General features: G+C 37.7%; 1 long non-coding RNA gene across 2 annotated transcripts in view; it reads left to right on the top strand.

The window, feature by feature from the left end:
- Window positions 1-9,894, top strand: part of LOC132362431 (uncharacterized) — a 95,641-nt gene extending 85,747 nt beyond the window's left edge. For both annotated transcript variants that reach the window (XR_009502373.1, XR_009502372.1), the window contains 2 exons: window positions 7,191-7,304; window positions 8,885-9,894. This is a non-coding gene — a long non-coding RNA (uncharacterized LOC132362431). The remainder of the gene's footprint in view (window positions 1-7,190; window positions 7,305-8,884) is intronic.
- Window positions 9,895-12,543: the final 2,649 nt, after the last annotated feature.

Below are 12,543 nucleotides of genomic sequence, written 5' to 3'. Positions count from 1 at the left end.
GCCATAATCTGGGGTTTATGATATTAATTGCTGTGGAGATTAATGTAATGCTATGCTCTTAATGTTTTACTGAGACAGCATGGATGAGTAAAGGGGTTTGAAACATAAATAATACACTACAGTAAGCATTTGAGAAGAGTAAAACATTTAAGAAATAGAATCAGTTTTAGAATTAATATGTACTCACCTTTGTACACATATTGCTTGGTTGCACGTACAATTTAAAGGATTAGGTCAAAGCAAATTCTGTTTGAAAAAAAACCCTATTACTTGGGAAATGAAACTGCACACAAAAGAAGAGATGATGCTATTGTATTTCAAAGTGACCTCCATTCTACATCCCAGCATAAAATATTTTTACAAAAATAGTTGATCTCTCTTCCGCCTCAGAATACTAGATAAGTAACACCTGGTTATGGTGTGTGTGTGGGGTGGGGGGGAGGTATGTGAACTAGTATAGGAGGGAAGATAGCCCTGTAATAGAAGACTTTTCTTGCTTCAATAATAATTTTCTTAAAGCTTTTTATTCCTGCCACTAGAGTGAAAGGAAATAACGCCTCTCTTTCTTAGCAGCTGCCTGCCTTCCCATTCCCTCCAGTTCAAGGTAGAAGAAGAATAGGCCTGAGCCTTCCTCCAAGCTTCCTGTCTCAGGAATTTACTAACCCCTGGGAACTGGTGAGCAATTTACAACGTCCATGTTCAACAACAACAACAAAAGGAACCTCTACCCTTATCTTGTGCTATGTGCAAAAATAGATAATAGACATAAATGTACAACCTATAAACTATAAAACTTCTAGAAGAAATCATAGGAGAAACATTTTGACCTTGAGTTAGGCAAGTTTTCTTAGATATAACACCAAAAACGTGTTTTATTTAAAAAACAACTGATAATTTGGATTTCAAAATTTTAAACTTCTCCTCTTCAAAAGACACCGCAAAATGAAAATACAAGCTACAGACTGGGAGGAAATATTTGTAAAATGCATGTCAGTTAAAAGATTTGTATCCAGAATATGTAAAGAGTTCTCTAAACTCAATCATAAAAAACAAGTGCCACTACACACCTATTAGAAAGACCAAATCTGGAACATTGACAACACCAAATGCTGGCAAGGATGTAGAATAATGGGAACTCTTATTCATTGTTGATGGGAATACAAAATGGTACAGCCACTTTGGAAGACAGTTTGGCAGTTTCTTACAAAACTAAGTTTTGTAAGTTTCTTACTCTTAGTATACAATCCATTAATCATGCTGGTATTTACTCAATGAAATTGAAAACATATCCACACAAAAATTTGCACACAGATGTTAATAGCAGCTTTATTCATAATTGCCAAAACTTGGAAGCAGCTAAGATGTACTTTAGTAGATAAATGAATAAATAAACTGTAATACATCCATATAATGGAATACTATTCAGCACTAAAAAGAAATAAACTATCAAGTCCTTAAAAGACATGGAGGAAACTTAAAAGCATATTACTAAGTGAAAGAAGCCAATCTGAAAGGGCTTCATACTGTATGATTCCAATCATATGACATTCTAGAAAAGACAACTCTATGGCAATAATAGAAACATCACTGTTTCTTGGGGAGGGGCGGTAAAGGTATAGGCAGAGCACAGAGGATTTTAAGGGCAGTGAAAATACTCTGTATGATATTCTAATTACGGCTATATGTCACTATACATTTGTCCAAACCCACAGAATGTACAATACCAAGTGTGAACCTAAGATAAATATGAACTTTGAGTGATTGTGATGTGTCACGGTAGTTTCATACTTGGTAACAAATGTATGGACCATTTTGGTGAGTAATGCTAATAATGCAGAAGGTGATTCATGTAACAAGGTGCTTGGGGATATGTGGAAAATCTCTGTACCTTCCTCTCAATTTTGTTGTGAACCTAAATCTGCTCTTCCAAAAAAGTCTTTAAGTAAGTAAATAAACACGTGGAATTATTCATAATCATTCTGAACTAAAAACAACGCAAGTGTTCCTCAACCAGTGAATGGGTAACAAACTGTGGTACTGTATACTGCAATCTGTATACTGCAATAAAAAGAAATGAACTACTGATGCATGCAACAACATGAGGTAATCTCTAATACATTATGTTAAGTGAAAGTAGCTAGACTCAAAAGGCTACATACTATATGAGTCCTTCTAAATGTCATTCTGGAAAACAAAACAAAACGAGGATAGGAAACATTGGTGGCTGTCAGCATCTGGAGATGGGGAGAGGGGTTGATCACAAATAGGCTTAAGTGAATTTGGGGGGATGATGGAAATGTTCTATATCTTGATTGCAGTGGTAGTTACATGACTATATGCATTTGTCAAAACACATAGAACTGTACTCTATGAGGAATTTTACTGTGTATAAATTATACCTAAATTTTTTAAATGTTAAAAATAAACAAACAAAAAAACCCTAAAACAACCTCTGACCCAGAGTCAGCATGGTCACTGTTGACGGAGACTGCTGGCTTCTTAGCTCTCTAAAATTGGGGTTGCCAGCTAATCCCACACATGTTTGTTATTCCAGGTCACACGGGTTGTGCAGTGGTTTGTCTCCTTTCTCGTAGACAGCTGCTGACTGATGTTGAAAGACAAGACAAGGAGAACTTTCTCTTTCCTTTCTTTCTTTTCTATTTCTTCCTCCCTTTTCTGCTTTCCCCCCAGCTCTTTTCTTTCACTTCTTTTCCCTACTGATTTATCAGTCTGTGCCTAGCTGAAAGGGATCTGCTGGAGGCTATGGTGAGTGGGGCAAAGGGAAGCATTTGCTCTGAATAGAAGTGTATTAGTAAATGATTAACAACCAGCTTTCTGAAACACACACATGAATGCACACACAGATTTATGTTAAATTCTGCTGATATAAAGGATATAGAACACATAGTTTATAAATAATAATAGAATATACATTATTCTTTAGTGTGAATTCCATATAGCCAATTGATTCCCAGTGAATGTTTCATTGATTTTTGCTGAACTTTTGTATCTGTAGCCAACATACCATTGTAAATAACAAACAAGTGTAGTTTTGACAAGAATCCTGGCTGATATTTTCACTGACATTAATGATTAAGATGAAAGTGAAACAACAAAGATATGTGTTGGAACTTGACTCATTCACCAATGACCTGAGTGACTTGGATGAATTTGATAATAGTTTTTGAATACTGGAGGAATAATTCCTTGAACTTTGTGCTAGTCACAATGTAACAGCTATAGACACGACATATTTTTAAGTTTAATCTACAGTATTAACATTTTCTCCATCACTATACAATCAACAAAACAATAAATTGAGCCCAAATTTGGAGCATCCTTCTATTTCCATGGTTTAAATACTCTCAGACTGAACAATTCCAAACTACCAATGTGAAATCACTAGACAAAGAGAAGTCCTCCAGCACACCGTTATACACTATTTCCACCATCCAGATACAGTAGATGGAAACAGCATCAGGAACACAGGCAACAGCAAAATGTAGTAAAATAATTAAAAATGATGAGTTTTGAGTATGACCTTTGCTCTGAGTGTAATTTATTTCATTGAAAGCTTACATCATTGAATTTTTAATAATGACTGTGTTTAAGAACTAGCTCACAAAATTCCTGAAATTTAACAGTCAGTTTTTTAGCACTTCTTTGAGCTGGCTCCAGCCAATTAAGGATCCGAGTGCAAGGCTATGAGCCCCTGCCCCACCACAAATTCTGTAGCAGCAGAGGCAGTATGAAGGGAGAATGCGTGCAAACCTATGTTGCTTCCCCAAGCGCCACTACCCTCAATATATTGCCAGGGCTGCTTTAGCCTTGTGGGATATTTCCCTGAGCCATTCAGACTGGTTGTCAGGGCTAAAATATCAGTGTCATCAGCCACATCTTAAACTGTATGAGAAAATGGATGTGGATTTCAGTGGCATAAATGGTTTGGTGTTCTTCATTAAATTTCATCCATTAAAATATTCTCTTGTTGCTAATGAGGATTTGTTGTTCAGGGAAAAAATATTATTCTGAAATTCCTTTTATTTTTAAAGTCAAATATGGGAAGATAGTCATCAAAATGTGAACAATTATCTTGGATGGTGAGGTTTTTTTCCTTCTTCTTGCAATTTTCTGTGGTTTACAGATTTTCTACAATAAACATGTAACACCATGGTAATATGTAAAAAAATTGAGACAAATCTTTGGTAACTTGATATTTAAAAGTGCATTGATGTTATCCTTTTAAAGACCAAAAGAATAAGTTGCATTTTCGGTAAAAGAATGCCCCCGGAAACAAACATTACTATGTTCAGTTTCATTTAAAAGCCAGATGTCCAGGAATTGGATATGGCTAATTATCAATTTCTACCCAGATGAAGTGTTTTCTTTTTTTCTATCATTAGATGGAAAAACACAGTATCTCTGGCTGCTTACTTTATTACATTTAGTCACTTTAGTTGGAAAGCTTTAAGGAATAGGTGGAGCTTAGATAAATGGCAGTTTATTCTATTATGAATGAAAAGTTGAAGCAGGTACAAGAGCTAGAAGGCAAAGAGTTAAAATGTGTAATTGGTTATGTGATGAAGATTTTTAAGCCTGCTCTTTGTCCAATTCCAGCAGTGTTAGAAATGGAATTTATCCCTTCTCATGTATTAATCTTCTTCCTGTATTAATCTGTAGCTGTGTAACAAATTACTCTAAGACTTAGCAGCTAAAAACAATAGCTATTATTTCACAGTTTCTATATGTCAGGAAGTTGAGCATAGTTTATGAATTACTTGGCTCCCTGTAGCTCAAGGTCTTTCTATGAAGCTGTTAGCCAATGCTGTGGTATCATCTGAAGGCTTGACTGGGAGAGGATCCACTTCCAGGCTCACTCACATGATTGTTGGTGGGATTGCATTCCTTGTGAACTGTTGGACTAAGAACCTCAGTATCTTGCTGGCTTTTGGCCAGAGACCTCCTCTGTTCCATGTCATATGGGCCTCTCCATAAAGCAGCTCACACCATGGCAGCTGGCCTCCTTAGAGCAAACAGGCAAGAGAAACATCTAAGGTATAATATTTGCTTCCTGTCTTTCAGAGCTCACTGTTCTCCACTGCCAGGTGTCCAGTGCCTCAAAAACAAACAAACAAACAAAAACATTGCTTCACATATTTCGTCCAGTTTTGGGTTGTTTAAAGCTTGAGGGTGAACCTGGTACTTATTACTCCATCTTATCCAGAAGTGGAAGTGTCTGAAAATCTTTATTAGTAATCCTATCATACTTCTCTGCCAGAAACAAATTTAATTTAATTTCTTATATTTTTATTTTTGTAAGCATAAGGTAATGTGTTTTAAAATTATTCTTATTGATTAAAGAAAAATTACCAGCACAAAAAGTAAAATTAGAAATCAATGTCTTAATGAGATGGACTGGGGGCATTAATAGGGCATTAATAAATGTTAAATTATTCTTTTGCTTGGCATTCAGGGCAATGAATCATTGAGAAATGCTTGCTTCTCTTTGGTAAAGTGGTGGGATAGCTATTGTGAAAATGGAGTCGAGAAAGAGAACCAGTATGACTCCGGATGCCTTCTCAGGCAAATCAGTTTTAGAGACAAAGTCATATGAAAGTTGTTGATCTGAAATCACTTCCTCAAAACCATCCCTTACACATATTATTTCCCACATGTGCCATGACATAAAAATGGTTGGGAAGCACTAGTGTTGACAGTGCTCCATATCCCATTTCTGTTTGTAACCATGACTGGCTAAACTGTATCTTTGCTAGACTTCTCCAAGAAGAACTAGCAACCACCTCTGCTGTGGTCCTCCACTGGCGTCTTCCTCCCCTTATGTTCTGGGCTGGAGTCTTTCCTCCACCTTGGTTCTTCTGTCACTTCCTGTCTTACAGATACTTGTCAAAAATCTCTCATGAACTGATGGAACACTCTCCCATTCTCAACATTCATGGATGTTTTCCCTTTTATGTACACTTATTGGTCAGGGAGCAGGTCCAGGTTTTGTCATGAATAGGTTTTGGATTTGGACCTTGTCAAATGCTTTTCTCAATCAATTGATAACGATCATATGGTTTTTCTTCTTTAGCCTATTGATATGTACATTACATTGATTGATTTTTTTTTAATGTTGAACAGTCAGGCATACCTGGAATAAGTCCTGCTTGGTCATGTATGTTTTTTAATACAGTGTTGGATTTGATTTGCTAATATTTTATTGATGATATTTTCATCTAAGTTTAAGGGAGACGGTCTGTAGTTTTCTTTATTGTAATGTCTTTATCTAATTTTGGTATCATAGTAATATTGGCCTTATAAAGTGAATAGAGAAGTATTCCTTCCTCTTCTGTTCTCTGAACAGATTGTATAAAATTGGTGCTAATTTTTCTCAGAATACTTGCAAGGATTCTCCATTTCTTTTTCCAGGAAATTATAATGACAAGTTCAATTTCTTTAATGGTTATAGGACTCTTCTATTTCATCTTGTTTGAGTTTTGGTGGTGTGTAGAATTGGTCTATTCTAAGTTGTTGAATTATAAGTTATTGGTGTCTGTGATATTCCCTTATTACTCCTTTAAAGGCTGCAGGAACTGTAATGATAAACTGTTTAATTACTGATATTGATGATTTGTGTCTTCTCCCTTTGGCAGTCTTGCTGGAAGTCTATTAACTAGCTTTTTGTTGCATTTGTTTGTTTTGTTTTATTTTGTTTTCCAATGTCATTGATTTCTGCTCTTTCTTTTTTCTAGCTTCTTAAGGTTATTGATATGAGACTTTCCTAATGTAATCTTTCCAATTTTTCTGAGTAATATTTAATGTATAAATTACCTTCTCAGCACTACTTTAGCTGTAACCCAGAAATTTTGAAATGTTGTATTTTTATTTTTATTCAGTTCTGTGTATTCTTTTTTTTTAAAATATTTATTTATTTATTTGGCTGCACTGGGTCTTAGTTGTGGCATGCAGGATCTTCGTTGCTGCATGTGAGATCTTTAGTTGAGGCATGTGAACTCTTAGTTGTGGCATATGGGATCTAGTTTCCTGACCAGGGATCAAACCTGGGCCCCCTGCATTGGGAGCACAGAGTCTTAGCCACTGGACCACCAGGGAAGTCCCAGTTCTGTGTATTCTTTTAAATTTCCTTTGAGACTTCTTCTTTGACAAGATGTGATATTTTTTTGTTTTAGGCTGCACTGCGTGGCTTGCGGGATCTTAGTTCCCTGACCAGAGATTGAACCCGGGCCTTCAGCAGTGAAAGCACGGAGTCCTAACCACTGGACCACCAGGGGATTCCCCAAAAGGTATGATTTTAGAGGGTGTTGTTTAATTTCCAAGTATGTGGAAAATTTCCTGTTTCCTTTCTCTCACTGATTTTTAATTCAATTCCATAATGGTCAGAGAACATACTTTGTATAGTTTCAATTCTCTTAAATTGTTAACATTTGTTTTCTGACCCAGCATTTGGTCTATTATCAGTGCTTGAAGAAAAAAATGTGCATTCTGCTATTGTGGGTAGAATGTCTATAAATGTCATTTAGATCCTGTTGGTTGATTGTGTTGTTTAGGTCTTCTATATCTTTGCTCATTTTCTGACTCTTAGTTCTATCAGTTGCTGAGAGGGGGATGTTGAAGTCCCCAATTATAATTTCAGGTATCAATGTTTTATGAGAGATCAATTTTGGAGTCCCTGTGTAAGAGAAAAAATAGAAAATTTGAATACAAATTTAAGTAAGGAAGTAAATATTAATTTAGAATGAGAAAAAAATCACAATAAATTATACATTTTGGAATGCTAACATAAAATCCACAAATATCACAAAATCCAAAAAACAATATAGTATGTTTATTATTTTACTGCCTGACATACTTCTATAATACTTTTTCCCTACATTTTTTGTCTGGATGCTCTTTACTTGCCTCTGCATATGACAGTGATTTTGTTTTATCATATTTGTATCAATTGAACAGATCATTCAGTGTTTCTTCAAGTATGGTTGATCAAAAAATTTTTTATTACTGATAGGTTTTTTTTTTTTTTAGCTTGGCATCTTGTAATTTTTTAAGATTGTAGTCACATTTGGGGACGTTTCTATTAGGTTTCATTTATAGGAGCTATAAAATTTGGAAGAATTTTCTACAGACTAGCTTCTGGCTCTGTACTTACTTCTGGTACAAGTACCATAGGATGTGTTCATATTGCAACACAACCTCTGGCCCTGCACCTTGGTGTTACGATGCTGGGAAAGTCAGACAATGGCTGGAGGAGTATTCCTGGAAGCTATTCCTCTGCAAGGATGGCTAGCAATAAAATACTACTCACAGAAGTGACTGTGAATCATATAAATATTCTCCCACTCAATTCTAACAAATTGTATCCCAAGCTCAACTTTCCTTTAACTGGATCCCAAAATGACTCCAACCACTCTAATACTACCTGACACAAGGAGAGCTGTGATAGAGGGGAAATCAGAGTAGGAAGAGACAATGCCCTTAACCAATTGTGGTTGAAATATATTACTTTTGCAGGTTTTAGAAAATCGTACAAACACATGAACATATTGCTAAGGCACCTTCCAGGACCTTGGAAAGGGCCTGTGCAAATGGGGGTCTTTGAAGCTTAACCTTCATTAGTTTCATTGAAAATTAAGCCCTGCTGACATTTTAATGGGATACAGAGAGAAGGGAGGTAAACACTTGTACTTACTCTGCTATCTTGAAGCAGAAGTTTCTCGGATGTCTTTTTTTTTTTAACTCTTTATTATGAAAGTTTCCAAGTATACCCCAAAGCACTGAGAATGGTATAATGGATATTCATGGTTCTCATCAACCAAGTTCTAAAATTATCAAATTTTGCTGATCTTGTTTGTTTGGATGCTTCCAGTTCAAGGCATTGTAGGGCATAGATACAAAGATGAATGAGACATGGATTCTGCCCTCATGTATGTACCTGGTGAAGAAGATGAGGCATGAGCCCAACACACCATGTCATACTGCCCAAAGGAGAACCCGGGACCGTGGAAGGAGAGAACACCTTCAGCCAGGAATGACCAGTAAAAGCTTCAAGGAAGAAATGGGCTACTTAGGAAACAAGTCCATTTTTTTAACTTGTTCAAGCTGAGACAGAATTGAAGTATCTGAAATACATATTTCTGATTTTTCACTCTAGAATGTTCATCTTGGCTTTGGGGAAATAGTTCAACCTCTTTGCTCTTTATCTAGATCTCTAATACTCAGATTCATACAGATTTGAGTAACATTTATTGAGTGCTTGGTAGGTGCCATGCATTTTCACACACAATATTTCATTTAATCCTCACAACAAGCCTGAGAGACAGATATCATCATCCCCATCCTTGAAGATGAGAAGACAGATCCAGAGGGACAACCTGCCTAGGGCTGCACAGATAGGAAGCATAACTAAAATCCAGGATTCTAATTCCACTTTTAGTATTCTTAAAGTTATACCTGTATCTGCATGGTACTTTTCTTAAACTTTTCAAAGGATTTCCCCAGTTCAGAAACCCTCTGTGGTTCCCAGTCACTACAGGATAAGACTGATAATGAAAGTCCTTACACTACCATTTCCCTTTCTCTACAATCCAGTCTTTGTTTTCCTTCAACTTTGTCTTCCATTCACAAGACTGCATCTGAACCCTCTTCTGGTGTCTGGGAAGTTGCCTTCCTCATGAAGCAGAGCCCACCTCTCACAATGGAAATCCAAAGTCCATGCGGTCATTCTTCCAGCCTCCCTATCAGTTAGAGCTGTGCTGTCATATATGATAGCCACTAGCCACATGTAGCTACGGAGCACATGAAATGCAGTAGCGTCACAGGTTGAAATGATAATATTTTGGATATATTGGCTTAAATAAAATATGTTGTTGAAATTAATTTCACCTTTTTCTTTAATTTTCTTAATGTGGCTACTAGAAAATTTAGGATTATGTATATGGCATGCATTATATTTCTATTGGACAGCATTGAGCTAGAGTGTTAACATGTGCCTGGGTTGTGTCAATCATTTGTCCCCAGGCTTGGGACTGACAGCTAGCATGGTGAAGTCACAGTGACCCTCTGTTCTAATGAGAGTAGTGGCAGCAATAGTAACTGTATCTGTTTCCAAGGGCAGCAGTGACATCAGCCAGTGTCTAGGTCAAGTGGTGTTGGTGGTCCCAGTTTTGGTTATCTGTATCCAGCAGTGGATACAGGGGTGGCTCCTCGGGACCAGTTCTGGGCATAATGTTGAGTGTTGCTCCTGAATATCCTGCAGGCACCCAATATTCTTCTAACGAATGCCTTTTCTGCTAAGGTTCTTCATGAGTTCTCTCCTCTCCACCCCTGTCCACAATGATTCTTCTTTCCATATCAACAGTGAATCAGATCCAAACTACACACTTGACACTTGACCTGTGCTAGTTATATTATCACAGGAAAGTACCTTTCTCCTCAACCAGACTGTAAAATTCCCCAGGGCAGGAACCCTGTTTTTTTGCATAATTGTTTCTCAGTAACTGTCAGGTCATCTTGGTTATATCATCTCTGGAGGAATACTTGTTAGCTATCGCTGCAGAGCTCTGAGGTAGGCAGAGCAGCTATCATAATTCCTGTTCATGCAGATGAGGAGACTTGCTCCGTGGGGTGGAGGGACTGGCCCCATAGTCTTGCAACTGGTTGCTGCCAAATTGAGACAGTAACCCAGACCTCCTCACTGCTCATCCCCACCTCTTTCCTATACTTCAGGCCCTAACATACATATATATATATATATATATATATATATATATATACACACGCACACACACACACACATATGATCGTGTATTTGTTTCTAGGGCTGCTGTACAAAGTGTCACAAACTGGGTAGCTTAAAATAATGGGTATTTATTGTCTCACAGTTCTGGAGGCTATAAGTCTGAAATCAAGGTACTGACAGGACCATGCTTCCTCTGAAACCTGTAGAGAAATCCTTGCTTGCCTTTTCCTAAATTCTCATGGTTGGCTAGCAAACTTTGGTGTTCCTTGGCTTGTAGCCACATAACTCCAATCTTTGCCTTTGTCATCACATGGCTTTCTTCCTGTGTGTCTCTTTCTTCATATGGCTGTCTTCTTATAAGGACACTAGTTATTGGATTAGGGGTCCACGCTACTCTAGTATGACCTCATTTTAACTTAACTAATTACATCTGCAATGATCCTACTCCCAAATAAGTTCATACTGGTTAGTACTTGAGGTTAGGAATTCAACATATCTTTTGAGGGGTGGGGGAATATTCAACCCATAACAGATGTTAACCATAAGAGGAGAGAATACCATAGAAACCAAAGACATTGCCTTGATTCCAGGATTTATTCTAAGGAGGAATCATACTACAGTGGGGTAGAAGGCGGAGGAGTCTTTTTCGGTATATATTCCCACCTACTACTTGGTTTGCTTATGGACTAACTGGGTTTGGTGGACAAGTGTGTGTTATTGTGAGTTAACAGTATAAAAAACTGAATGGCCTTCATATAAAAACTGAATGGCCCTGGGTATAAGATAGTGGCCCCATCCTTTCTAGTAGCTCCTCACAGCTATCCTGAGGCAGCTATCCTGTTTAGAGGGAAACGATGGTGTATAATTCTGATGAGTAGATGGGATAAGTGACTGTTGCAGTAACCCTGTCACTCTTTGCCAGAGAACTGTCTCTGATGACTAAAGTATTACTTGGGACCTAGATGAAAGAGTTAGTCATTCAGTAACAAGCCTAACTGAGGGGATGCAGCTAGCATTTAGGGAATGCACCCATTTTTCTGTATCTCCTCTTTTCCCTTGATCAAACATATAAAAGTTATTAATAAAAAGAAATACAAATTTTAAAAAGACATGAAAAGGAAATGGTAAAATGAGTTCTGCTCTAGTCTGAAAGAAAAGAATGACAGCAGTTTCCAATCAGGCCCTTTGTTGAGATCCTGTACAAGAATAGCAGTATGATTGGGATTCTTAAATGGCAGTAGCTGAAATCGCTAATGAGAGCCTGCTAATGACACAGACTTAAATCACCAAACAAGCCCATCTTGAAATCCAGTTTCTCTAGATGGGAAGGACATGGGCTTTAGGCTCGGCACTATCTCTTAATGTAGAACCCTGGGCAAGTGACTTAATCTCTCTGAAGTTTTCTATGTATAAAAACAAGGATAACTACCTAGCAGGGGTGTAGTGAGGTTTAAGTGTCCAGCAGAGTACACAGCACATATAATAGGTGCTCCATTAAATTGAAGCCTTCGTCCTCCTAGTCCTGCAAATATCAGTATATGCAATACAGGGCTTCCCTGGTGGTGCAGTGGTTAGGAGTCCGCCTGCCAATGCAGGGGACACAGCTTTGAGCCCTGGTCCAGGAAGATCCCACATGCTGCGGAGCAACTAAGGCCATGCAGCACAACTACTGAGCCTGAGCTCTAGAGCCCTTGAGCCACAACTACTGAGCCCACGAGCCACAACTACTGAAGCCCATGCGCCTAGAGCCCGTGCTCCGCAACAAGAGAAGCCACTGCAACGAGAAG

The sequence above is a fragment of the Balaenoptera ricei genome, chromosome 3 (genome assembly GCF_028023285.1).
Source record: "Balaenoptera ricei isolate mBalRic1 chromosome 3, mBalRic1.hap2, whole genome shotgun sequence".
NCBI classification, from domain to species: domain Eukaryota; kingdom Metazoa; phylum Chordata; class Mammalia; order Artiodactyla; family Balaenopteridae; genus Balaenoptera; species Balaenoptera ricei.
Note: the sequence above shows the minus strand (reverse complement) of the source record. Positions and strands in the feature narration are given on the sequence as shown.